Source organism: Silene latifolia, chromosome X (genome assembly GCF_048544455.1).
Source record: "Silene latifolia isolate original U9 population chromosome X, ASM4854445v1, whole genome shotgun sequence".
Classification (NCBI taxonomy): Eukaryota; Viridiplantae; Streptophyta; class Magnoliopsida; order Caryophyllales; family Caryophyllaceae; genus Silene; species Silene latifolia.
In genome coordinates this window covers 43,519,114-43,546,829 of record NC_133537.1, presented here as the reverse complement: position 1 = coordinate 43,546,829, position 27,716 = coordinate 43,519,114, and the positions used below count along the sequence as shown (strand labels likewise).

Below are 27,716 nucleotides of genomic sequence, written 5' to 3'. Positions count from 1 at the left end.
TCCCCTACATTCACTTTGGTCATGCCCCAAAGTTCCACAACTCTCACATATTCCACTTAGAATTGATGAAGATGCCACCATGGCATTAACACGTTGCTTAGGTGATTTGGAGGCTTCTTCAAGTTTAGCCATAGCCTTCTCAAACTTCAAATTAATGGTATCAATATGAGCACTAAGTTGAGCACCCAATTGAGTAATAGAGTCCACTTCATGCTTTCCTCCTCTAGTAGCCTTCCGAGGTCTACTATATTGTGAGTTATGGACTGCCATTTCCTCAATCTTGTTCCATGTTTGATTATCATCAACTTCGGTGAACATACCATTTGATCCCATGTTGAGAATGTTTCGGGAGTCTTCATAAAGACCATTCCAAAATTTTTGTACCAAGAACCACTCGCTAAGTCCATGATGAGGACATGATCGACAAGTTCCTTTGAATCGCTCCCAAGCTTCATACAAAGATTCTTCGTCCCTTTGTTTGAACCCCGTGATTTGGGCACTTAGCATGTTAGTCTTTTCCGGAGGGTAGAACTTTTTGTAGAAAGCAAGTGCCAATTTCTTCCAAGAGTCAATACCAAGAGTAGCCTTATCAAGGCTCTTTAACCATTGTTTCGCGGTACCAATCAAAGAAAAAGGAAATAAGACCCATCGAATTTGGTCTTGAGTCACTCCGGTTTGAGAAATCGCATCACAATAGTCACAAAAAGTCTCCATATGAGAATGAGGGTCTTCACTAGGCATCCCCCCAAATTGGCTTCTTTCGACTAATTGGATAAATGCGGATTTTAAAATGAAATTACCGGTCAAATGTTGTGGTGTGGGAGTACCATTTGGTAGGTTCTCCTCGGTTGGTACAGAATATGATGAAAATTTAGGCATTGTGGGTTGATTTTGTGGTGGGTTATGTGTTGGGTATCTTCTCCTTCTCTTGCAAAAGGGTTGATGAACTCAATATTGTTTGGTTGAATATACACAATCTCACCAATATATCTCAAAGTATTTCTAGCAAGTCTTCTATTGTTTGTCAAAGTTCTTTCAATTTCGTGATCAATGGGTAACAAGTTACCTTGTGATCTTCTAGACATGCAAAATATCAAACAACTTGAAAATAATTAGAACAAACCTTGAGGAGTTTTGCTTCCCCAAGGCGAAGAAAGACACAACTAAGAACAATCAAAGAAAATCAAATCAAGTTAACACCGTCCCCGGCAACGGCGCCATTTTTGGTTCGTCGGTTTTGTTACTCATCGTCAAAAGTTACCTAGACCAAAACAATATTTATAACTTCATAAACTACTCTACTATTAGTAAAGAGGTAAGTAAAGGTCGGATCCCAAGGGACGGGTATTGATGTAGGATTTTCGATTGCAAATGGTCGAGTCTAAGGGTGTCACAATTTGGGTTGAGATAAGAGATCACTAAACTAAATAACAATGTAAATAAACAAGCAAGATGATTAAAATGAGATGTAAACGATTGATTAAAAGAACTAGAGTGTCATGAGTTCATAGGGGATACATGGGAATTGATCATACAAACATATTCTCAAATTATAAGCAAGCAATTATTGTTGTGATAGGATCGAGTTGGTTTATATCTTACAATCCTATGAAGGTTTGGGTCCTGGAGCCGAATCGATTAGATTGTACAACACCTACAAGTTGACGTAATCCTCCCTACTCAACTATATTCATGGTCTAATGAGACTCGAGTTAGTTTATGTCTTACAACTCTCATTGAATAGGTAAGTGATGGGTAAAAAATGCAAGGATTCATAGGCTCGCATTTCATCAAACATAACATGTGCATAAGTTCAGATCACAACAAGCAATCAAATAAATTATGTGAACATATTAGATTAAGTAAGAATCATCCCCCTGTTGGTTTCCCCTAATTCCCCATTAACCCTAGTTAAGAGACTACTCACTCATTATCAAGTTTAACATGCTAACAAGGTTGTTAATCACATTAACAAAGCAAAACATGATGAATGAATGGAAATGTTTAACAATAATTAAAAATGGATTAAGAGAATTATACCTAATGATGATTCTAAAATAATAAGCAAAGAATAATAGAAGTACTTGATGATTGATGGAAGGTTGTCAATCTCCCAATAATACCCAAATAATCTTCAATTACCCAAAATAAATGATGAACAATAGAAAAATTAAGGAAATGAGATTTGTATTATTGCTTAATTAAGAGTTGATTACAAGATTAAGATGGGATTAGAATAACATAAAAAGAGCATAAGAAGGATGTGCTAATCTAATTAGTACAATGGGGTATTTATACTAAGGATTAGGTACATAAATTAGGGTTACTAAGGGCTTAAATGACGATTAAGACCCTTAAGAAAAGTTGAGGAAGTGCTCCTCTCGAAGGAGATGCTCATCTCCGCTTTGCTAGTCTTCATAGAATATGCTCATCCCGAGCGGACTGAGGGAGAGACGGGCTGCACTGGAAAGGAATCCGAGCGGCTTGCTGAGGGCGACGCTCGGATTGAGAGGGGCCAGGACGAGCGGATTGGCAAGAGGACGCTCGGATTGTAGCAGGCCAGGACGCTCGTCCCGTGCACTGCGACGCCCGGGTTGTTGGCCAGTCAGCTTCTCTTCTTTTCTTTCTTCAACAATCCTCAAGGATTTTGTTGGAGATGCAAGGATCTTCCCATCATTGCCCATTTACTTCATTATTTACATAGGCCTTCTAGTCTTGTCTTCACTTTGATGCTTGGTCATTAGATTCGATCAATTTAGCTCCATTTTGCCATGAAAATGCAAGGTTTTTACTCCTTTCTTACCAAGGGATCAAAACCTCAAAGAATATGCAAAACGAAAGACTAAAAATAGTAAATGACCCAATTATGCACTAAAAAGCATAGGAACGAGGCTAATTCGGGGACTAAATATGCTTTAAAATGAGTCACATCACCTGTCAAGACCTCTATAAGAAGAAACAAGACGATATTCCTCCAACTTGCTCCCAAACTGGGGCGGAGGCATCAAATCAACAACAGCATATGATTTAACGGAAGAAATAGAAGTAGTCCCATTGAGTTTAATAGAAGGAGTAGCATTACCTCCAACTTGACAGGATTGGTCCTCAATTACCTTCTTATCGTCATCCAGAATAGGCGTAAATGACGAGTCAACACTGTTCATTGCCAAGTCATTCGATCGAGTAAGAATAGTGCTCGATCGAGGGGTTTCTTCACCAAAAGTACTCGATCGAACACTTGCATTTGTTCGATCGAGGTCTTTCTCGTACAAAGTGTTCGATCGAGTGTTGTAATCTGCTCGATCGAACTCCTCCTCATATAAGTAATTCGATCGAACATTGTAGGTTGTTCGATCGAATTTTTGTTGCTGTACAGCGTAGAAGTATTCGTATGATGCTTCATTTTCAGCTAAATCTTCGAATTCCGAGTCATACATATCATCATCGTCGATAGGCAACTCAGGTCTTTCATAGGAAAGACCGCTTTCGCTACAGATAGCATATACCGTCTCTGAATGCCTAAAATCCAACTCGGCAGCTAATTGAGCTATTTGAGATTCAAATAGTTTGAAACGAGCCTCTCTAGATTTATCAGATTCTTGCACTAGATGTGCAAGTGCCTTTACCAAAGACTTCAATTCAGCAATCTCTTCATTCTCTTTAGCATGAGGAGGGGTTTGTTGTTGCGGCGGCCAGATATGTAGAGGTTTTTGATAGCGTCGTTGCTGAAACGGATGTGGTGGCACATGTGTATAGGAATGACTAGCTTGTCTATGCTGCTTAAACGCATAGACTTCATCGTTCTCTGCCAGACAAATAACAACATTGTCCCCCATAGCACCACATCTCTCACAGTAGACCACCTGTTGCGCCATAATATGGAACTGAGGTGGACCACCTCATGATTGTCTATTCTCCAGCTTATCAGATTTTGCATTCTGAGCTTCAAATTGTGCTATAATTCTAGAGACGCTAGACATCTCGGTAGAAGAGTCAAAGGTACTCAAGCCTTCCCTTTGACGATCTTTCTCCTAGAAACCTGTCTAGGTAGGACCTGTAGGACCTATCAAAACAAAACTAGAAGAAAAGATAAGAACTGCCTCAAGGAATAAATTCCTTGAGGCTAAAGACAGACAAAAATAAAACAAGCAAATAAAATAGTTGCCTCCCCGGCAACGGCGCCAAAATTTGACACGGCTCTCACAACCCTATCAAAAATAAAAACCAACTGGCTCTAACTTATGCAGCAGAGGTAAGTCGGGTATCGTATCCACAGGGAGGCGGTCACTATCTACTCATTGTTCAATCTGTCTATGGTCACAAATCGAGGGGTTTGAGTCATTTTATAGCTAAACTAAAAGAGCAGTGAAAATAAGATGTGATCAGATGAGAGAGGAAAGTGCTAAGGTTGTCGGTTCACCATGGTTTCCTAGGAATCCAAAACTAGAGTCAAAGGTCGGCATAAATTCGGTTTGCAGGGTAGTGAAAAGGTCCTCTCGGCCTGCTATTCACCCTAAAACATTACTAACTTAGCTTTCACCCTCATTAGAATGCCCTAATGTTCACTGCAGGTCTTACCACTTCCAATCTCTCAATCCAGGTCAAGGCGTAACAAAATTAACTAGCTAAATGCGTCGACTCAATCAGCTAATTACAATTAATTGCAGTGATTAACAACACAAACCAGATTCAGCCAAACCTAATCATCTAATCTCAATCTCCCTAATCACCATGACTCCCCTATACCCTAGCACAAGGGATCTAGCTACTCATGATAATAAGTAAAGCGATAACAATGAATAAAGCAATAACAAACATGATAAAGAGATGTGCAAAAGAGAAATAATATAAAAGAGAGAAAGGATATTACAAAGAATAAGATCCGGAAATAAAGAGCAATGTAACGTCGAATAGTATAAAGAGCAGAGGAAAAGTGATATGAAAGATGAATAATACAGTATGAAGGAATCCATTTAACCTAATTAATCTTTCTTTTATATAGGAAAGATATTTATTTAACCTAAGTACGATAATAGGATAATAAGTAAATAAGTTCTCGCAAGAAATTCTTGCGTCAGATAGCAAGTTACTCGATCGAACACTTTGGAACTGCTCGATCGAACATTCTTCAGCCAAAACCCCTCGATCGAGGTACAAAAGTACTCGATCGAGGTACAAAATTACTCCATCGAGGAACCTCAAAATAGCACCTCTCGATCGAACATAATAAGTATTCGATCGAGGTCTTCCGTTCAACATAAAGCTTTCGATCGAGCACATAGGCCAATAAAAACTCTCGATCGATGATTCACCACTATAGTCAGCTCATTTGGACATTGAATTGCTTCCAAGACGACTTCATGCATCCCGAGGCAGTAGTATTTCCGCTCCAAATCCACTCATCTCCTAAATGCAAGCTAAAGGGACAGTTCCAAGATTAATTCCGCTACTTTCGGATCCATTCCTACAAATAAAGCAAAGCAAACCAAAGTAGACTATTCGGGGCATTTCGTAGCATAAAACTACGGGAATTGCATAGAAGTACGTGCATAAGAGGTGATAGGCTTATCGTGTACCTATGCAAAGATAATTACCCTAGACACATATTAATGTAGCAATAGGGGGTCGAACATAAGGAGACGGGAATTGCGTTGTGAAAAGCTATGGAAAGATTCTTATCAAGGTCGATTACGTTTTGTTTTGTTTGTTGTTTGGTTTGATAACAACCAAATATTAAGATGTAAACTATATGATAAAAGGGAGTCTAGGGGAGTCGGATCACACATGCAAAAGTAAATATATGATTATGTTAAACTCGGTATAAATAACATTGTCAATTGTTTAGGCTTAGCGACACCCACCTTACGATATTAGTGTCAACTATAGACCGAGTCCTAGAGAAACTCTCGTTTATGACTAGGTAGTCCTACTACACATGCTTAGTCTAATTCAATTCCGTGCCTCTCGACATTTAGAACGAATTAACAAACTTAATCAATGAATAAGGCCTTTAAACCGAGATTAAACGTGACGATGCAAACATGTGATAGAAACAATTAGACAATATTATATCAACCTAATTTACCATTTTATATTTGATTTTGTATGGCTTCCCTAGCCCCTAGACTAAGGAATTTAGCTACTCATGATGTAATGTAAACTATAAATTTTGTTGAATAAAATGCTAGATATAATGGTAGAAATGATGTAAAGTAAATGGTGAAACATAAAATAAGAATAATACTAATGTAATATAATAAACGTGCTAATGATAAACTATGCGATAACTAAATAGAAACGTAGAATAGTAAACTAGAAATAGGAATACCGTAATGGAAATGAACTTGTAAGGAAGAACAAAATAGAAACAAATGCTTGAATATATAAATAACCAAATGTTTGATAACTAAAAGCTTAATAATATTGAAAACAAATATGAAAACTAATGAGAGAATTATTGCTTAAGGCTATTATAGAGTATATGAGACATGAGAATCAGATAACCCTAATGACGGATTAAGGCCCCTATTTATAAGAAAATAGGGGCATAACGTAAAAGCCCTACAGGGGGGGTCAACCCCGATCGGGGCCGTGGGTATCCGGCTTTATTTCCTTCAATCCGTGCTTAAATGCTCCAAGGAATCCTAAGTAAAGCCTTAACTCCTCCTTAATCACCCGGTTGAATACAATGTTTGGCATCTTAGAGAGGATCTCTATGTGATTTTAGCATCCTAGGCATTTGTTGACTTGTGAATTATGGGCTTGACTTTGCATTTGTAATTCTTCAAATTAATCCATCATTTTATCCATGCAAGTCTATGCACATCTTCCATGTTGGTCCATCATCTCTTCTTTAGCTTAGCTCACGCTTCTAGTATTTGTAGTTGAGTAGAATTGGGCTCATTTTAGCTCATTTTCCTACAAAACATGAGAAAACATACAAATGGAACTAGAAAGTAAATATTAGCTCATAAACACTAAAGGTAGTGCATAATACATATAAAATGGAGCTAAATAATGGGGTAAATATGTATAAAATATGCACTTATCAAACTCCCTCAAGCTAAACCCTTGCTTGTCCCCAAGCAAGAAACCATCTCCCATCAATTGCACTATCCCAAACAAGCTAAGCATAATGATTTAAAACCCGAAACAACATGAGTAAAGGAATAAAGCAAAACATGGATGAGATTTACATGACGGCGTAGCATGGAAAACTTGAAATGAACCTTTAAGCTCTTACGTGATCTTTTGACTTATGGACTCTCACGGTGCACTCAAACACTTTTATATGTGAAAGGACAATTTTGTGAATAAACACTCAACTATCCTCGACTTATAACAATGTGCCCGCAATCTGTAATGGGTAAGAAAGGGACCAAATAAATTATGGATTGTGGAGCTAATGTCAAGCTAGCAACAACCAAAATGTAAGGATGCTCAATTCCAATTCTAACCCAATTTGCAATTTGAATCATAAGTAAACTCTCCAAAATATGTAAATAATGCATGAGAGTTTCTCACATCAACTTCTTCTTCTCTTTTTTTTTCTCTTTTCAATTCATACCTCTTTTTTCATTTTCATTTCATTTTCTTGCTTTTTTCATTCCTTATTTTTTCTTTTCTTTTCTCAACTTTTTCTCAATTTTTCATCATTTTTTTTCAGTGTTACTCTTTCACATACGCGTTTTACTCTTTCACATACATTTTTTCATAAATTTTTCATAAACTACCCTTTTTCTAAAAAAGGAAAACTTATTCTCTCCTTTCATTTCCTCTAAAATCTACTCAATTTTTTTTTCAAAACTACTCAATTATTTATCTTAGTTGGTATATCAAACAAGTAATATTCGTTTTTGTTAATTAAATTACACAAAATTTTGTTTAGGATGATGAATTGATTTATTATTTTTGTTCAATTAGGTAGTGAACTATTGTACAAGTTTGAACCCAATTTGTGCAATTATATAGGTAGCGAATTACAAGTTTGAGCCTGTTATTTGCACCGAATCGAATGAATCGAATCTCGTACTACGTAGCACTTTGGCGGCTGAATTTTAATGAGGTAGCAGCAATTTCATTTATAATGTTGAATAAAGATGGGGAATGCGTTTGGCGGGAGGAAAGTGCCTGCAGCATATTAAAATCTCATCCGTGAAGGCCAAAGGGTGGTGGGTCGTCTAGGGTGGTGGTGGGACTGTCCGCTCAATGCGAGGCAGTGGGAGTGGTGAGCGGGTGTCGGGTGGTTGTTGGTGGGTATATTCATTTATTGGATTTTGAGAGGAAGATAGAGAAAATGTCAAGGGTAAAATTATAAAACTTGTATGTGAAAGAGTAAAATCCGTATGTGAAAAAGCAATACCCTTTTTTTTCATCATCTTTCTCTTTCATTTTTACCGTTTTTTCTTTCTTTCTTGAGCATTAAGACCAAGCTCACATGATTCTCCAAACTTTGAAACAAATCCCAATTGAACACCCAAACAAGACCAAACAAAGCTACTAGCTTAACAAGGTAGGCAAATTATAATGTAGCTAGGAAAAATGTTTGTGAAGGGGTTAAGAAGGCAATTATATTCATGTGAATGGCTCCAAAATGCTATAAAAAATGAATGCATGCTTATAAAGAGATGACATGAGAACCATACTTGTGCGTTTTGATGAAACACACATCATAAGGAGACACCTACACTCACCTAAGAGAGACCGGATATGGATGCATCGGTCTAAAGAGGTTCTACCTTACCAATTTTGTAGCTTGCCAATAGTCAAGATCAAGCTTATTCGGTTCATTTTTCATCTCCCACCTACTATGTCAAGACATCCCCATGTAGCTATTTGTAGGGTAATATCCGTATAAGACCCTTTAAATTTGAGGATTATAACGTAAATTTAACATGTGAAATATGGTCATAAACGAAATATAATGAAAAACGATTAAGCACAAGAATTAACCTTCGGTCCTAGTGCAATTCGGCAATGAGAGATCAAAGTAGACCTCCTCCTAATTGTTGCACCCAAGATCGTCTAAGAATATGCCCTTGTGCTAGAAATGCGTTCTCTAATTGCCTTGCAATATTGAGAGAACTTGATGTGAGTTTTTCGAGATGTGAGATCTAGGTTTCAGAGAGAAAATGATCCCCAAAACCCTAATTTTGTTGTCAAAATGAATTAGGTTTCAAAAGGAGAGAAGGCTCTCCTTTTGTTGCCTCGGTCCGCGGGTCACTAGAGGAGGGAGTGGGCTTTCCACTTTCTCCTCATTTAACTCGTGATCCGACTGATCCGACTCGTCTCGCTAAAATGTATATGACGCGGTTTTTATTATAAGTCGTCATCGGTTATCGGCTATTAAAATATCAACTAATAACACGGGTTAGTTGAAGTATTAATACATGTCCGACAAAGACGATATTGTATAATTAATTTATTCAATATACATTAATCGAATATAAATCGTTTACATTCAATTTACGAATTACCGCATTAATTCGCCTTAGCCCATTTTATTTAATCCGTATTAAATAAAATATCTCAACATCACGTTTGACTAATTACTAGTCAATAACTCGGACTAACTGGTTAGTCAAAATTGGCATCAACATGACTGTATTTTCATACTGTCACGTCTCTCAAACGTATCCTATAGGTGTGACTTTTAGGGACCAGTTGATCACCGCCATTTGTATGACAATAACGTCAAACTTATCTAGCAAGCCAATCGTTATTGATAAACGTGGATCAACTGATAATAATACCAAAAGTATGCCCTTTGATCCTTTTAGAGATTTATAAGTCCTTGCACTAATCATTAAGGACACCAGCCCCAACAAGCTCCCACTTGTCCGTACAAGTGTATGTGCAATGACGTTATCCGCACTAATTGGAGGACACAAGCTCCAACAAACTCCCACTTGTCCGTACAAGTGTATGTGCGATAACCGATTCTCATATTCATTTAAAATTTCTCCCACTCAATGTAAAACAATTTGCGGATCCGGATCCGCAAAGGTCGTATTTTACAATCGATCAGTATCAAGAGTGGTTTCCCCGACTAGAGAGTAACTTAACCGATAAAACGAATCCGTATCCGAGCATGGCCATGCATTTCGATTCTGACTCCTCGAGTGGCCCTGAGAAATATCGAGTACCTGATAAAGGCTGAATATTTCCTTCAACTCGACTCCTTCCGATCTAAGCACAGCATGAAATGACCCAGAAAAAATCTACTTGGCCCCCTGTTACGGATGACCGTGAGAAAGAAACCAAAGTCACCCAAAATCTGCCTTAGTCTCAAGAGACAGTCGATAGTCAAAAGAATCGACTCTTAGGATCACCATGGAAGTCCTATCCACGACCGGGCACCGAATGTTATAAAACATTTAGGACTCCACGTCGATGTCACAATTGTGTCCTACGAGAGATCCGTATAAATCGCCTCTCGTGATTGGTCACAACCGTTTGACTTATGGCTTGTTGAACCCACCATCAACCAACGTCACAAAATAATTGCCAGAGTTATCAGCTCATGTGGGCAATTAAGGACTAGAAATATAATGTTTGTTCAGTTCACTTTGTGGTGTTCAAAAATTGTCGTACAATTCCACATGAAAAACAAAATATATATAAATATCAAAACGATGATGTTGTATAGAGTACAAAAAGAATGAATCTAATCCATAAAAGAGTACTACAACTCAGGAACACGTTTAATTCCCATGGAAAGAACGTGCCCTTCATGCTTATCTTGTCGTAATTGTTTAGTGAGAGGATCTGCTATATTATCATCAGTAGCAATCTTTTCTATCACTACTTCCTTTTGCTCCACGTAATCTCGGATTAGATGAGCTTTCCGTTGTACATGCCTAGATTTGTTGCTAGACTTGGGCTCCTTAGCCTGGAAGATGGCACCTCTATTGTCACAATAGATGGTGATCGGGTCATTCGAACTAGGCACTACGGATAGTCCGTGTAAGAATTGACGCATCCATATCGCTTCCTTTGTAGCTTCGTACGCGGCATAGTACTCGGACTCGGTCGTAGAATCTCTTTAATGATTTGTTTGGAACTCTTCCACCGATCTGCAGCGCCATTAAGAGTAAAAACGAATCCAGATTGAGATTTCGAGTCATCTCGATCCGTTTGGAAGCTAGCATCTGCGAAACCGGTTGCGCATAGCTTTTGAGGGCCTCCATAAGTCAATGCCCAATCTTTAGTCCTCCGTAGGTACTTAAGAATGTTCTTGACAGCCAGCCAATGTGATTCACCTGGATGCTGTTGGAATCGACTTGTCATACTCAATGCATATGCCACGTCCGGACGTGTGCATATCATGGCATACATGATTGATCCTATAGCCGAAGCATAAGGAATCCGTGTCATGCTCTCTTTCTCTTCCGGTGTCTCTGGTGCCTGAGACTTGCTCAAATGCACCCCTGGAGCCATAGGAAGAAACCCCTTTTTGGAGTTAGTCATGCTGAATCTCTCTAGGACTTTGTCTATGTAAGACTCCCGACGAGAGATAACATCCGACGTGATCTATCTCGATAGATACGGATGCCCAAAATTCTTTGTGCCTCACCCAGATCTTTCATCTGGAAATGGTTCTTCAACCATACTTTCACCGAAGTTAAGAGAGGTATGTCATTCCCAATCAGGAGTATGTCGTCAACATACAATATTAGAAAGACAATCTTGCTCCCACTCGACTTGATATAGAGACATGGTTCCTCGACTGATCGAATGAATCCATTTTCTTTTATCACTTGGTCGAAGCGATGATTCCAACTCCGAGATGCTTGCTTAAGTCCATAAATGGAACGCTTAAGCTTGCATACTTTCTTAGGATATTCAGGATCGATGAAACCTTCGGGTTGCACCATGTACAACTCTTCCTCCAAAAAACCGTTTAAGAAGGCGGTTTTCACGTCCATTTGCCAAATTTCATAGTCATGAAAAGCGGCAATCGCTAAGATAATCCGAATGGAACGCAGCATGACTACGGGTGCAAAAATCTCATCGTAGTGCAAACCTGGCACTTGGGTGAAACCTTTAGCAACTAGTCGTGCTTTATAGATATCTTGTTGACCTTCCACAGAATACTTTATCTTGTAAAGCCATTTGCATTGAAGGGGACGAACCTTAGCAGGTAAGTCAACAAGATCCCATACGTTGTTCTCATACATAGAGTCTATCTCGGATTGCATGGCCTCAAGCCATAGCTTTGAGTCAGAACTAGTCATGGCACCTTTATAGGTTGCGGGTTCACTACTCGTTAAGAGTAGAATGTCATCTATGTCATGTTCCTCGACCATACCGATGTATCTGTCCGGAGGAATAGAGACTCTTCCCGACCTCCTAGGTTCCTCAGGAATATTAACCGTAGCCGGGATTGAAGGAACTGGTTCCTCCAATGGTTGCTCGGTAGTTGGTTCTGGAATCTCCGACAGTTCGAAGGTTCTATCACTCTTTGCATTCTCGAGCAATTCCTTCTCTAAGAATGTCGCACTAGCCGCAACAAAAACACGTTGTTCGGTTGGCGAATAGAAGTAATGACCAAGTGTTCCTTTAGGATAGCCTATAAAGTATGTCTTGACCGATCGCGGGCCGAGCTTATCCTCGTGTCTCCACTTGACATAAGCCTCGCAGCCCCAAACCCGTATAAAGGACAAGTTAGGGACCGTTCCCTTCCATAGTTCATATGGAGTCTTGTCAACAGCTTTAGACGGACTTCGATTTAAGTATTAGAGCAAATGATGAAGAGCATAACCCCATAATGAAATCAGGTAATACCGTGTGACTCATCATGGATCGAACCATATCAAGAAGTGTTCGATTTCTCCGTTGGACACACCATTCAACCGAGGTGTTCCAGGGAGTTAATCGTAAGACAATCCCACATCCTTAAGGTGTTGATCAAACTCGTGAGAAAGATACTCGCCACCACGATCCGAACGCAGTGTTTTAATCTTTCTACCCAGAGGTTCTGTACCTGACTGCTCGGTATTCTTTGAATTTCTCAAAGGATTCACTTTTGTGCTTCATTAAGTAAACATAGCCATATCTACTTAAATCGTCCGTGAAAGTGATGAAATACCTATAGCCTTCTCGTGCGGTGATTGACATAGGTCCACATACATCCGTGTGTATGGGTCCTAATAGGTCGCAGCCGCGCATTCCAACACCTTTGAAGGAAATCCGAGTCATCTTACCGATGAGACATGATTCACACGTGCCAAATGATTGAAAATCAAAGGCCGAGATAGCTCCATTCTTTATGAGCTGCTTTTTTTCGCGTTTCTCATTAATGTGTCCCATACGGCGCGTTGCCATAGATACGTTTGATCTTTGTCACCAACCTTTAACTTTTTATTCATTACGTGTAATATTTCGGTGGTCTGATCTAAAACATAAATTCCGTTCATGGAGACTGCCTTGCCATAAATCATATCGTGTAATGAGAAAATGCAAGAATTATTCTCTATTACAAATGAAAAACCAAGTTTGTCAAGTGCGTAAACCGAAATAATGTTTTTAGAAAGACTGGGTACATAATAGCGATTATATAAAGATAACTCAAATCCGCTAGGAAGCTGGATCACATATGTTCCCCTCGAGACGGCAGCCACTCGTGCTCCATTCCCGACACGCAGGTCCACCTCACCCTTTACGAGGGGTTCGATGTTTCGGAGCCCCTGCACATGATTACACAGATGAGAACCACAACCAGTATCTAGTACCCAAGTTCCGTAACTTACGTGGTTAATCTCAATCATATGAATAAAAGTAGAAGAGGAAGAAAACATACCAACAGGTTTAACGCGACCTGCCTTTATGTCCTCATGGTATACGGTACATGTACGCCTCAATGCCGCCTTGTGGCAATGGTGACACTCCATGTTACCATCCTTGCTCTTTGTCGCGCCCGATGAGTTGCTCGACTCACCAGACCACTCTTACCTGAACCTCGACTTCTTGAACTTCGCCTTACCTCTTCGCTAGGTCTCGCTTTAGCTTTGCCCTTACCCTTGCCCTTGTTTGACACAACGAGAACATCCTGTTTCATGCTCCTACTGAACTTCATGTCCTTCTCGGTCTGTACAAGAAGGGAGTGCAGTTCATGGGGACTTTTCTTCAAATCATTCATATAGTAATTCGCTCTAAAGAGCGCAAAACCATCGTGGAGTGAATGAAGCATGCTTTGTCAATCACAATGTTCTCGCGATCTTACAATCAAGCGTCTCCAGCTTCTCGACATTCTCAATCATGCCGAGAATGTGTGGACTAACTGGTTGGCCCTTTTTCGAGTCTCGCATCAAAGAAGCGAGTGATATGCTCATAGGTCACGATTCTCGGTGCTTTCGAGAATTCCTTAGTGAGCGTGGTGAAAATCTTGTTTGCACCATGGGCTATGAAGCGTTTCTGCAAATTGGGTTCCATTGCAAAAATGAGTACGTTCTTAATCGCACCCGCTTCCATACAGAAATCGTTAAACTTGGCGATCTCATTAGCTCTAGCCGTGGGACCTGGGTTTGGCGGGATGGGCTATATTAGATATTTGAGCTTCCCGTCACCGCGGCAAAGATTCCGTAATGCCGCCTCCCGGTCCCGCGAAGTTTGATCCATCATTCTTCGATCGAGTAGACCGATTCATCCGATTCATGAAGATCCGGCCGGACTCACGGTCCAATGTGGCACTTGGCATTGGGTCGTTAGTAGGACCAGCCATTTCGTTATAGCAGTTTAATAGATCGTGTTCTACACTGAAAAAGAAAGAAAAACAAAAACGAAATAAGCAACTCATCGAGGTGATTTAAGTCTATTTAAAAAAAAAATCATTTTAACGTGTAGACTCTCGCACTTGCATAATTGATCTCCCTCAAGAATAATACAAGTGATCCCAAGACTCAATTTCTGTAAATTGATAAGCCAACTGTTTAGCTAATTCTTCCGTAAGAACTCTTGGTCGATAGATTTCCGTAAATCCTATCTATAGTCCACCATAATCACAGGATCGCATTTGAGTGACCATAGTGTTGAGATAAAATAGGTCAATCGGTTCCAACTTACCCGACGTAGAAGGGGTCATATTATGCCTACCGACGAAGAAGGGACTCATTGGAGTTTGACCTATAAAGACCATTCTCAATTTTGGTTTATACGAGGAAGATCCCATCAACTTAATTTTAATTCATTTTAAGTGAACGAATAACTAGCGACTGCGTGAATGAATTAATTTAGGTGATGGCTTAGCATTGATCGTGTGACATGAGAATGTCAAAGAAAACTAACTCGTGACCTCTATATGTGTTAGTTTTCATGCAATAAATAGGTGGTTTGGTTTTTAGGCGGAAAATGATGCATATTATCGTTACGAAAATAAATAAAAGAATGCAGTACGTAAATAAAATTCCTAGTGTGGCCTATCCTAGTAAAAAGAACATAATACAACTTTGGAATCCACCGTTGGACCCGAAAAGCTTGTCTTGATGTTCCATCTTTGACCTTGCAAATGGGAGGGAGCATCCGATCTCCATCTTTGGTCTTCTCAAAAATTACAATTTAAAATTTACAAATATAAACCTATTTACATTCTAAATACGAAACCGTAATTACAAGTGAAAAATCCAAAATCGGAGATACGAGATCTCAAAATACAACCAAGACCGTGTTCCATCATTACGGTAACACGTTCTACTAAGGCCACACTAAGTTACAACCGTTTGTAAAAATGAATAAATACGTAATAAAAGGCATTCACGGCATTCAAAATAACGATAAAAGAAAATGCATCAACTAAAACAAATTTATCCGTGACATAATTCCGTAATTATGTTAAATTTATCCAAACCACCTTTTAACGATTAAAATTTATGTGATAAAACCGCTTCTATCAATTTAATTTTAATCTATTACAATCCGTTACTTTAAATACGCTTTAAAATAACTCAATGGTACGTGTGTGAACCGTTTCACAATCATAGCGAGTGTACAATATCCGTATAAAGTACATATTAAGGCCAAAAGAAAATTTAAAACAAAAGGAATAAATTTTCAAAGTCGCTGAACAAAAATCCCTCGATCCAGGGACAAAAGTGCTCGATCGAGGAACAAAGGGCTCGATCGATGAACGCTAGTCGATCGAGAGGTATGCTAATCGAGAAAGTACTCGATCGACAAAGATCGAGGTCGATCGAGGGCTTTTATCATCAAATCTGCTCGATCGAGTACGAGGACTTCTCGATTGAGCAAAGGGTTTTAAACAGGTCGATCGAGTACTAAAAATACTCGATCGAGCAAAAACAACAAGGAAGGGCTCTCGATCGAGTAGAAACATGCTCGATCGAGGGCAAAAACATTCTGAAAACATAAAACCCTCGTGAAAACAGTTTTGACGAAACAAAACATCTCAATTTTGATCAAAACCGCATCAAAACAATTTTACAATCTGACAAAACTTGACATATTGTTATAATCTCCGTATAAAATAACAATATGCAAAAGAACAAAACGAAAAATGAAACAAAAACAGCCGTGTAACACATGTGACGGCACGGTTTTCGAGACTAAAAAACAATCGTTTCAAAATCGGTTTTATGAAAAATCACAATGAAAATTTACGTGGCCTCGCTCTGATACCACTTGTAGGGTAATATCCGTATAAGACCCTTTAAATTTAAGGATTATAACGTAAATTTAACATGTGAAATATGGTCATAAACGAAATATAATGAAAAACGATTAAGCACAAGAATTAACCTTCGGTCCTAGTGCAATTCGGCAATGAGAGATCAAAGTAGACCTCCTCCTAATTGTTGCACCCAAGATCGTCTAAGAATATGCCCTTGTGCTAGAAATGCGTTCTCTAATTGCCTTGCAATATTGAGAGAACTTGATGTGAGTTTTTCGAGATGTGAGATCTAGGTTTCAGAGAGAAAATGATCCCCAAAACCCTAATTTTGTTGTCAAAATGAATTAGGTTTCAAAAGGAGAGAAGGCTCTCCTTTTGTTGCCTCGGTCCGCGGGTCACTAGAGGAGGGAGTGGGCTTTCCACTTTCTCCTCATTTAACTCGTGATCCGACTGATCCGACTCGTCTCGCTAAAATGTATATGACGCGGTTTTTATTATAAGTCGTCATCGGTTATCGGCTATTAAAATATCAACTAATAACACGGGTTAGTTGAAGTATTAATACATGTCCGACAAAGACGATATTGTATAATTAATTTATTCAATATACATTAATCGAATATAAATCGTTTACATTCAATTTACGAATTAATCGCTTAATTCGCTTAGCCCATTTTATTTAATCCGTATTAAATAAAATATCTCAACATCACGTTTGACTAATTACTAGTCAATAACTCGGACTAACTGGTTAGTCAAAATTGGCATCAACATGACTGTATTTTCATACTGTCACGTCTCTCAAACGTATCCTATAGGTGTGACTTTTAGGGACCAGTTGATCACCGCCATCTGTATGACAATAACGTCAAACTTATCTAGCAAGCCAACCGTTATTGATAAACGTGGATCAACTGATAATAATACCAAAAGTATGCCCTTTGATCCTTTTAGAGATTTATAAGTCCTTGCACTAACTGTTAAGGACACCAGCCCCAACAAGCTCCCACTTGTCCGTACAAGTGTATGTGCAATGACGTTATCCGCACTAATTGGAGGACACAAGCTCCAACACTATTATCCCATCATATAAGAACAAATAATTAGCCAAAAGCTATTATTAGGATAAGCAAGAGGAAAAGTAGGTGACAAGCAAGCAAAAAGCATAAATTTCTCTCAAAAAAATTTCAAATTTTCTACACTACATACAAACTACACTATATGCAAATGCATTCTCCCCCCAAGCTAAACACAGCATTGTCCTCAATGTGCCAACAATTAAATTACCCAACCAAACCATAAAATGGCTCAAAGCACAAAACAAGAAGGACAAGGGGTCATATTTAATGGGTTGCGAGAAATTAAACTAAAATGCAAAGCAAATAAAACTTACAAGACTAGCTAGCCTCCCCCCAAGCTAGTATGTATACGGGGGAGTTCTTCATTAATCATCTAAGAAAAGGGCCAAAAGTTGAACCCCTTCCTCCCTTTCTTCTTCTTACCACTTCCACTTGCTTCACCTTGTTGACCACTTCCACTAGAATCATCCTCTTGAAGAGGAGTGACATACTCACCAATGTTTTGGCCACTACCAAGACTATCACCATAGCTACTATAACCACCATACCCTCCATGGCCACCATACCCTCCATATCTTCCATGTAATGCCTTTACTCCATAATCCGAACCACAAAAATCCGGACTGGGAGCATATGTAGGAAAAGTACCTGCATCATTGTTAAGAGGGGGAGGAGGAGGAGGAGGAAATCCACCCGGGGGATAAGTATAAAATGAAGGGTGTGGCCCCTCAAATTGGATTACTCCTTGTCTAGCAAAATGATCATATATGGGATGCAATGCAAGTCTTTGGTCATCACGAATTGCATTAACAGTTAAGCTTAAGTCACTCATCATATTCATCATTTCTAGACTAGAGGGTGATTGAATACTAGAGGTGGAATGGCGTGCTTGAGAGGGTTGACCTCCCTTACGCCGCTCAATGGTGGTACGTGGCTCAGCTCGAAGATCCAAGTGGTAAATCGGTCTAGTAAAAGGGGCACTCCCATGATAGGGCTTAATGTGAACTAAAGAATTAATTTCTTTCTTCTCTTCGGGTAGACGAATGGAGTCTTGCCTACCTATCTTCCAAACCATGTTAGGTGAGCATCCCTAAACCAATTACAAGAAAGAAAATATTCATAATCTAGCCCAATCCCTTTTTCCCTAGACACAAGCATTGGTCTCAAGTTGGTGTTTAAATCGACACAAGTGATGAGCAATCTTTGTAACCAAACCTCCTAGGACAATAGAACTATTCTTGGGGTTACATTGTTTGGGCAAGTGGACCGCAAAGTGGTAGGGAATATTGATCCCCCAACTATCATCACCATTGACATTCAAGAAAGCACCCAAAATCTCCGCCTCAACTTTCCTCACCGAGTGAGGCTCATTTCTCCCGAAAAAGGTCCATCCCATAAACCTTTGCCAAATCCGAATGTCGGGATAGTGTATATATTGGTTAGGGCAATGGTCCCAACTTTGAAAAGAGAAGTGAGAAATGGCATTCCATGTCAAAACGGGGTTATAAGACTCGGGTGATTCGGTAGGTAAGTCTCTATGAGGCAGTTGGAAGATATTAGCGAAGTCCGATAGGTCCATTCTATGGTCATCATTAAACAATCGGAAGGTCACAAAAAGCACAAAATCGGGTTTCTTAGACCTATAAAACTCAAAAGAGCTTAAGAACTCAAGGGTGAGTTCGGGAAAGGTCTTATAATCCATTGTATAACAATGCTTCATACCAAGATTTTTAAACAATGCCTTAACATTCTTTTCAATTCCAATATTGTTTAAAGATGCTTCGTTAATGAATTTAGTCGGTTTCATACCTTTTCTCTTTAGGATGACCCAATTGTCATATTGCTTTTGACAATTGAAGATTACTCCGGGAAAATCCGAGTCTTGCCATTCCGGGACCTCTTCCATTTGCACATACTCCGCAGCCCGGGAGGATTCCGCATCATTCCTTCTCCTCTTAGAAGAACCTTGGGTATGAGGTCTTCTTGGTGCCATTTTTCTGAATTTTAAGACAAAAATTCATCTTAAGGCTAACCAAAATTCATCCAAATAGACATAATAGAACGAATTAGGGAACTAATTCATACTATAAACATGAATAGAGCATTCTACAATCAATTTCAAGTACAAATAAGCACAAAATCAAATTCCCCCAATTTGAGTTAGGGTTTGCAAAACTTGATTAAATTGATTAAATTGATTGAAATGGATGAAATTAAAGAGAAATGGAAGAAAACTTACTTGTTGATGCTAATGGTTGATTGAATCTTGCAAAATGATGAAGAACTAGATGTTTCTTTGTGATTTTAGATGAAGAAAAGTGAAGAAAATGAAAGGAGAAGAGTAGAGGAGTACCGTCGGGAGTATGATAGAATGAACTTCTATTTTTTTTTTTTACCCGTCTAAAACAGCGGCCAAACGAGTAGGAATCCACGTCCCCGATCGAGGTTGACCGGTCCATGCCTTTTTTCGCCTTTGCTTCCGGATTTCTTTATTTCCGTCCCATTTTTCGAAATCTACGTCCCCGAACGAGGTTTTTGCATGAGGAAGCGTGCTAATTTCTCCTTTTCTTCATTTTCACCTATAAATCACAAAAAGAAACATCGTCAAGTCTAGCATATTATTACTAATCTACGAAAAACATTAAATTGCGAAAAATTAAAAACAAAAATAAATAAAAGCAAATAAAAAGCTTGGGTTGCCTCCCAAGAAGAGCTGGTTTAACGTCCCGCACGACGAAAAAGCTTGAGTCGGTTTAAGCTTTCTTTAGTAGAGGTTGAACGGTCACTTCCTCTATTATACCAACGATCACATTCTCATGATAAATCTTCAAACGATGGCCATTTGCTTTGAATTTTTCGCCCTTGGTGGTCATCACTTCAACGGAAACGAACTTGTAGACATTTGTGACAGTATATGGACCGGACCACCGTGATCGTAACTTTCCTGGAAATACCTTGTAACGGGAATTGAATAGCAACACCTTATCACCGATTTAAAATTCCTTGTTCAAGATCTTATTGACATGCCATCTCTTTGTCTTCTCCTTGTAGAGACGGGAGCTCTCATAAGCTTGTAAGCAAAATTTATCGAGTTCATTGAGTTGCAACAACCGCTTTTCTCCACTCAATTTCGGATCCATGTTAAGCTCCTTAACCGCCCAATAAGCTTTTTGTTCCATCTCAACGGGGAGATAACACGCCTTTCCATAGACCAACCTATATGGTGAGGTACCAATAGGTGTCTTATATGCGGTACAGTAGGCCCACAAGGTATCATCGAGCTTCATACTCCAATCCTTTCGTGACTTGGCAACAACTTTCTCAAGTATGGACTTGATCTCACGGTTAGAAACCTCTACTTGGCCACTAGTTTGTGGATGGTAAGCCAACCCTCTTCTATGATGGACTCCATATTTCTCCAATAAGGCATCAAGTTGTTTCTCACCAAAATGAGTACCACGATCACTAATGACCGCTCTCGGGACACCAAACCTTGGAAATATGATCTTCTTGAATAAGTTGATCATGGCACGAGCATCATTTGTTGGAGTAGCAATTGCCTCTACCCATTTAGAGACATAATCAACGGCAACCAAAATATACCGATTCCCTTTTGAGGAAGGAAACGGTCCTTGATAATCAATACCCCAAACATCGAATACCTCCACTTCCAAGATACCATTTAAAGGCATCTCGTGCCTCCTTGATATGGAACTCGTCTTTTGGCAAGCATCGCAAGCCATCACGAAATCTTTAGCATCTTGGAACTTAGTTGGCCAATAGAAGCCGGATTGCAACACCTTTGCAACGATCTTGGATGGTCCATGATGACCACCATAAGGAGAATAATGGCATCCTTCTAGCACCCCTTTCACATCCCAATGTGGGATACATCTCCGGAATAGCCCGCCGGAGCAATGTTTGAACAAGTTTGGATCGTTCCATAGGAAGAACTTGGCATCATGTAAGAACTTCTTTCTTTGTTGATATGAAAGGTTAGTTGTCAACTCTCTTCCAACTAGATAGTTGGCTATGTCGGCATACCAAGGAGTATTGGCTTCCAACATCATCAAAACATCATCGGCGAAGGAATCATCGATAGGTAATTCAATACCTCCGTCATTGAACTTCAAACGAGATAAGTGATCGGCAACAAAATTTTCGGCCCCCTTCTTGTCTTTAATCTCAAGATCAAATTCTTGCAAGAGCAAGATCCATCGTATCAACCTTGGCTTAGCTTCTTGTTTGGCTAGGAGGTACTTTAGTGCGGCATAATTGGTATGAACAATGACTTTTGAACCGATCAAGTCAGAGCGGAATTTGTCTAAGGCATAGACAATGGCAAGTAGCTCTTTCTCTGTGGTGCATAGTTGATTTGAGCCGCATCCAAGGTTTTGCTAGCATAGTAGATAGCATGGAGAACCTTGTACTTTCTTTGTCCTAGCACGTCACCTACCGCATAGTCACTTGTATCACACATGAGCTCGAATGGCAAGTTCCAATCTGGTGATAGGATGATAAGTGCGGAAATCAAAGCCTTCTTGATCCTATTAAAAGACTCAAGACAATCGTTAGTAAATACAAAGGGAGCATCTTTTAAAAGAAGCTCTGTAAGGGGTTTTGCAATCTTAGAAAATTCTTTAATAAAACGGCGGTAGAACCCCGCATGGCCTAAGAAACTCCTTACACTCTTCACATTTACCGGTGGGGGTAGTTGTTCACTAACTTGGACCTTAGCACGGTCCACTTCAATTCCTCTTTCCGAGAAAATATGACCAAGCACCACTCCTTCATTTACCATGAAGTGACACTTTTCCCAATTTAACACTAAGTCAACCTCTTCACAACGCTTCAACACTTTAGATAAGTGAGACAAACATCAACAAAAGAAGAACCATAGACACTAAAGTCATCCATAAACACCTCCATGATAGACTCGATAAAGTCGGAAAAGATGCTTATCATGCAACGTTGGAAAGTGGCAGGGGCATTACAAAGACCGAAAGGCATTCTACTGTAAGCAAAGGTACCATAAGGACATGTAAATGTGGTATTTTCTTGGTCATCCGGGTGAATGGATATTTGAAAGAACCCGAAAGAACCATCTAGATAGCAAAAATACTTGTGACATGCCAACCGCTCCAACATTTGGTCAATAAAAGGCAATGGGTAGTGGTCTTTCTTGGTGGCTAAATTTAGCCTCCTATAGTCAATACACATTCTCCAACCCGTCACAATTCTAGTTGGAATTAGTTCATTTTTATCATTTTTGACTACGGTGGTTCCCCCTTTCTTAGGAATAACTTGGACCGGACTCACCCATTTAGAATCAAAAATTGCATAAATAATTCCCGTATCCAACCATTTAAGCACTTCCTTTTTTACCACTTCTTGCATGTTCGGATTTAGTCGTCTTTGACGTTGGACACATGGTTTATGATCTTCCTCAAGGTTAATTCTATGCGTGCAAAATTCGGGGCTTATCCCCTTTAAATCATCAAGTTAGTAGCCAATGGCTTTCTTGTGAGACCTTAAGACATCAAGCAATTTAGACAATTGACTCTCATTCAATTTAGCACTAGCAATTATCGGACACATCTCCTCGTCATCTATAAAATCATACCTCAAATTGGAAGGAAGGGGTTTAAGTTCGTGTTTTTGTACCTCAAGGTCTTGAGGTGTAGCAACCAAACCTATAAAGTGTGAGCTCTCCACTAATGATAGCTCTTCCCCATCCAATGCTTGCTCCAAAGCATCAATATCCTCATTTCCAATCTCATCATCACCTGCAAATGATTCCAATAACAAGAGTGCCTCCAAGGGATCTTTAGATAAAGATCGAGACGTAGAGTCTTCTATAACAATGTCAACAACATCCAAAATGTCAATAGAATAGCAAGACTCTTCTATCATGGGACACTTCATGGCACTATTCAAATTATATGTGACCTTATCGTCACCCACTTCCAATGTAATTTTACCATTCTTGACATCAATTAACGCGCCCGCGGTATGTAAAAAGAGTCTTCCCAAAATAATTAGGATTTGGGCAGCTTCGACCATTTCAAGAACAATAAAATCAACCGGAATGAAAAACTTACCAACCTTAACGGGAATATCCTCCAAAACTGCCAAAGGGCGTTTTATAGAACGATCCGCCATTTGCAATGTGACACTAGTACATTTTAAGACTCCCATATTAAGCTTAGCACAAATAGAGTAAGGTATTACACTCACACTAGCACCTAAATCACATAAAGCTTTATCAATTTGATAGGTGCCAATTGTGCATGGAATAGAAAAGCTACCGGGATCTTTTAACTTAGGAGGGGACTTGTTTTGCAAAAGAGCACTCACCCCGGTGGTGAGAGCTATTGTTTCAACTTCGTCAAAAGTCCTCTTCTTAATTAAAATATCTTTCATGAACTTAGCATAAGATGGAATTTGAGTGATTAATTCGGTAAAAGGAACGGTTACCTGGAGATTCTTCACAACTTCCAGGAACTTACCAAATTGAGAATTCTTTTGATGCTTTGCCAATCTATGAGGGAATAGCACTTTGACTTTTTTTCGGCACCTTTGTTTCAACATCTTTCTTTGGAGGAGCATCCTCCACATCTTTGATTTTCTCAACCACAAGTGGATCTTCCACCTTCTTTGGAACATCCTCACTTTATTTACCATTTGGAGAAATCTCCAACTCAACAAGTACCTCTTCATCTTCCTTAGGTATGGGATGGCCCATCATATTTCGTACCATTTCTTAAGGAGATAGCATTAAGGGTAGCATGTGGTTGCTCACCTTGAGGGGATAGTTGACCCGTTTTCCTTGAAGAGCTAGATGAGGCTAGTTGAGCCATTTGTTGCTCCAACATCTTGATCGCGGCATTTTGAGCTTGCTCATTCTTTTGGATTTGAGCCATCAATTCCTTTTTGTATTTGCACTATCAAGACCTCAAGCTTCCCTCCTCCTTGGTTGTTTTGTTGGCCATTTTGTGGTGGGGGTTGATTTTGTTGGTAATTGTGTTGTGGTGGTCTTTGTTGGTTTTGATAACCCGGTGGAGGATTATACTTTTGTTGTTGAGGGACATAGGCATTTTTTTGTGGTGGGGGTTGAGGTTGAGGATTAAGCACATTATTACTTTTATAAGACATATTCGGGTGGAATCTTGAATTCGGGTTATATGTATTGGAAAAAGTACCCGGTGGATATGAACTTTGTCTAAGAGCTTGAAAAGCATTTACCTCCTCAATAGTAGCTCGGCAATGAGCGGTGTAATGACCCGCACCTCCGCAACCATCCCAAACAATGATTTGACTTGTAGAAGGCACGACATTGAGTTGTTGAAGGGAATCTCTAGCATCTCGTTCCGCCAATTGTTGTTAGAGTAAGGTAATTTGAGCCAACAAGACGGAGTTGTCGGAGGATTCTTGTTCACCTTTGAGTGGCACACTTCGGGAATTGACATATTGTGCATCATGGACCGCCATAGATTCGATCGTGGAATGAGCAATATCGGTGTCAATTTGATCAAACCGCCCATTGTTGGCGGAATCAAGAATCCTTCGGGACTCGGCACAACATCCATTGTAGAATGTTATAGCTAGAAACCAATCATCTAGCCCATGATGTGGGCATTGCCTTTGCAACTTTTTGTACCTATCCCAAGTTTCATATAAGCTCTCAAGAGCTTGTTGACGGAATCCGGTGATTTGGCTCCTCAAAGTTTGAGTTTTCTCCGGTGGAAAAAACTTTTGATAGAACGCAAGAGCCAAAGTCTCCCAATTTGTGATTCCCATAGCGGTGTGGTCAAGGCTATTGATATAAAGCTTAGCCTTGTCCTTCAAAGAGAAAGGGAAAAGTATTTCCCTTATTTGGGCTTGAGTGACGCCCGTTTGACGGATCATGGAGCAATAATCGCATAAATTGTGCACATGCAAATTGGGATCCTCCAAATGACTTCCCCCAAATTGCTTCCTCTCCACAAGGCTAATGAAAGCCGGTTTGATCTCGAAGCCCGGCACGGTAATTTGAGTAGTTGTGATACCGGCCGGAAGCATGGCCGCGATGGGCTTTGAGTGATCGGAAAGTTTCACCATCTTTTTAGTTTGAGATGGTGGCGGTGGTCGAGATGATGAACTTGAAACCTCCTTTTCTTCAAGGATTTTTAGATCGTCTAAGTAAGACTTTCTAGTACTTTCAAGTTGTTCGGGAGAAGCGGCTTCTTTCACTTCTTTCCAAAAACGTCGTCTTCTCCTAAAGGTTTTCTCGGGATCGGAATCCGGTGAAAGTAATTCTCCACTACGAGAGGACCTGGGCATAAGACAACAATTTCTAGAAAATGATAAGTAACGGTCTCAAGGAACAAGTGTTCCTCAAGACAAAAGAAAACAACATAAAAATCGACAATTCAAAACGCAATAAAACTGTGCTCCCCGGCAACGGCGCCAAAATTTGGTAGGCTTATCGTGTACCTATGCAAAGATAATTACCCTAGACACAAATTAATGTAGCAATAGGGGTCGAACACAAGGAGACGGGAATTGCGTTGTGAAAAGCTATGGAAAGATTCTTATCAAGGTCGATTACGTTTTGTTTTGTTTTGTTGTTTGGTTTGATAGCTAACAAATATGAAGATGTAAACTATATGATAAAACGGAGTCTAGGGGAGTCGGGTCACACATGCAAAGGTAAATATTTGATTATGTTAAACTCGGTATAAATAACATTGTCAATTGTTTAGGCTTAGAAACACCCACCTTACGATATTAGTGTCAACCATAGACCGGGTCCTACAGAAACTCTCGTTTATGACTAGGTCGTCCTACTACACATGCTTAGTCTAATTCAATTCTGTGCATCTCGGCTTTTAGAACGAATTAACAAACTTAATCAATGAAGAAGGCCTTTAAACATAGATTAAACGTGACGATGCAAACATGTGATAGAAACAGTTAGACAATATTATATCAACCTAATTTACCATTTTATATTTGATTTTGCATGGCTTCCCTAGCTCCTAGACTAAGGAATTTAGCTACTCATGATGTAATGTAAACTATAAATTTTGTTGAATAAAATGCTAGACATAATGGTAGAAATGATGTAAAGTAAATGGTGAAACATAAAATAAGAATAATGCTAATGTAATAGAATAAACGTGCTATTGATAAACTATGTGATAACTAAATAAAAATGTAGAATAGTAAACTAGAAATAGGAATACCGTAATGGAAATGAACTTGTAAGAAAGAACAAAATAGAACCAAATGCTTGAATATATAAATAACCAAATGTTTGATAACTAAAAGCTTAACAATATTAAAAACAAATATGAAAACTAATGAGAGAATTATTGCTTAAGGCTATTATAGAGTATATGAGATGTGAGAATCAGATAACCCTAATGACGGATTAAGGCCCTTATTTATAAGAAAATAGGGGCATAACGTAAAAGTCCTACAGGGGGTCAACCCCAATCGGGGTTGCCAGCCCTGATCGGAGCCGTGGGTATCCGTCTTTATTTCCTTCAATCCGTGCTTAAATGCTCTAAGGAATCCTAAGTAAAGCCTTAACTCCTCCTTAATCACCAGGTTGAATGCAATGTTTGGCATCTTAGAGAGGATCTCTATGTGACTTTAGCATCCTAGGCATTTGTTGACTTGTGAATTATGGACTTGACTTTGCATTTGTAATTCTTCAAATTAATCCATCATTTTATCCATGCAAGTCCATGCACATCTTCCATGTTAGTCCATCATCTCTTCTTTAGCTTCGCTCATGCTTCTAGTATTTGTACTTGAGTAGAATTGGGCTCATTTTAGCTCATTTTCCTACAAAACATGAAAAACAAACAAATGGAACTAGAAAGCAAATATTAGCTCATAAACACTAAAGGTAGTGCATAATATATATAAAATGAAGCTAAATAATGGGGTAAATATGTATAAAATATGCACTTATCAAGAGGCTCAAAAAGATTATATAAACTGCACGTACCAATATGCCAATA

General features: G+C 39.3%; 2 non-coding genes across 2 annotated transcripts; both read left to right on the top strand.

Annotated features, from left to right (window-relative positions):
* The first annotated feature begins 400 nt into the window (after positions 1-400).
* Positions 401-507, top strand: LOC141624786 (small nucleolar RNA R71). The gene has a single exon (XR_012534591.1). It is a non-coding gene; the product is annotated as a small nucleolar RNA R71 (small nucleolar RNA).
* A 24,817-nt stretch (positions 508-25,324) lies between these two features.
* Positions 25,325-25,431, top strand: LOC141625058 (small nucleolar RNA R71). The gene has a single exon (XR_012534857.1). It is a non-coding gene; the product is annotated as a small nucleolar RNA R71 (small nucleolar RNA).
* The last annotated feature ends 2,285 nt before the right edge of the window (positions 25,432-27,716 follow it).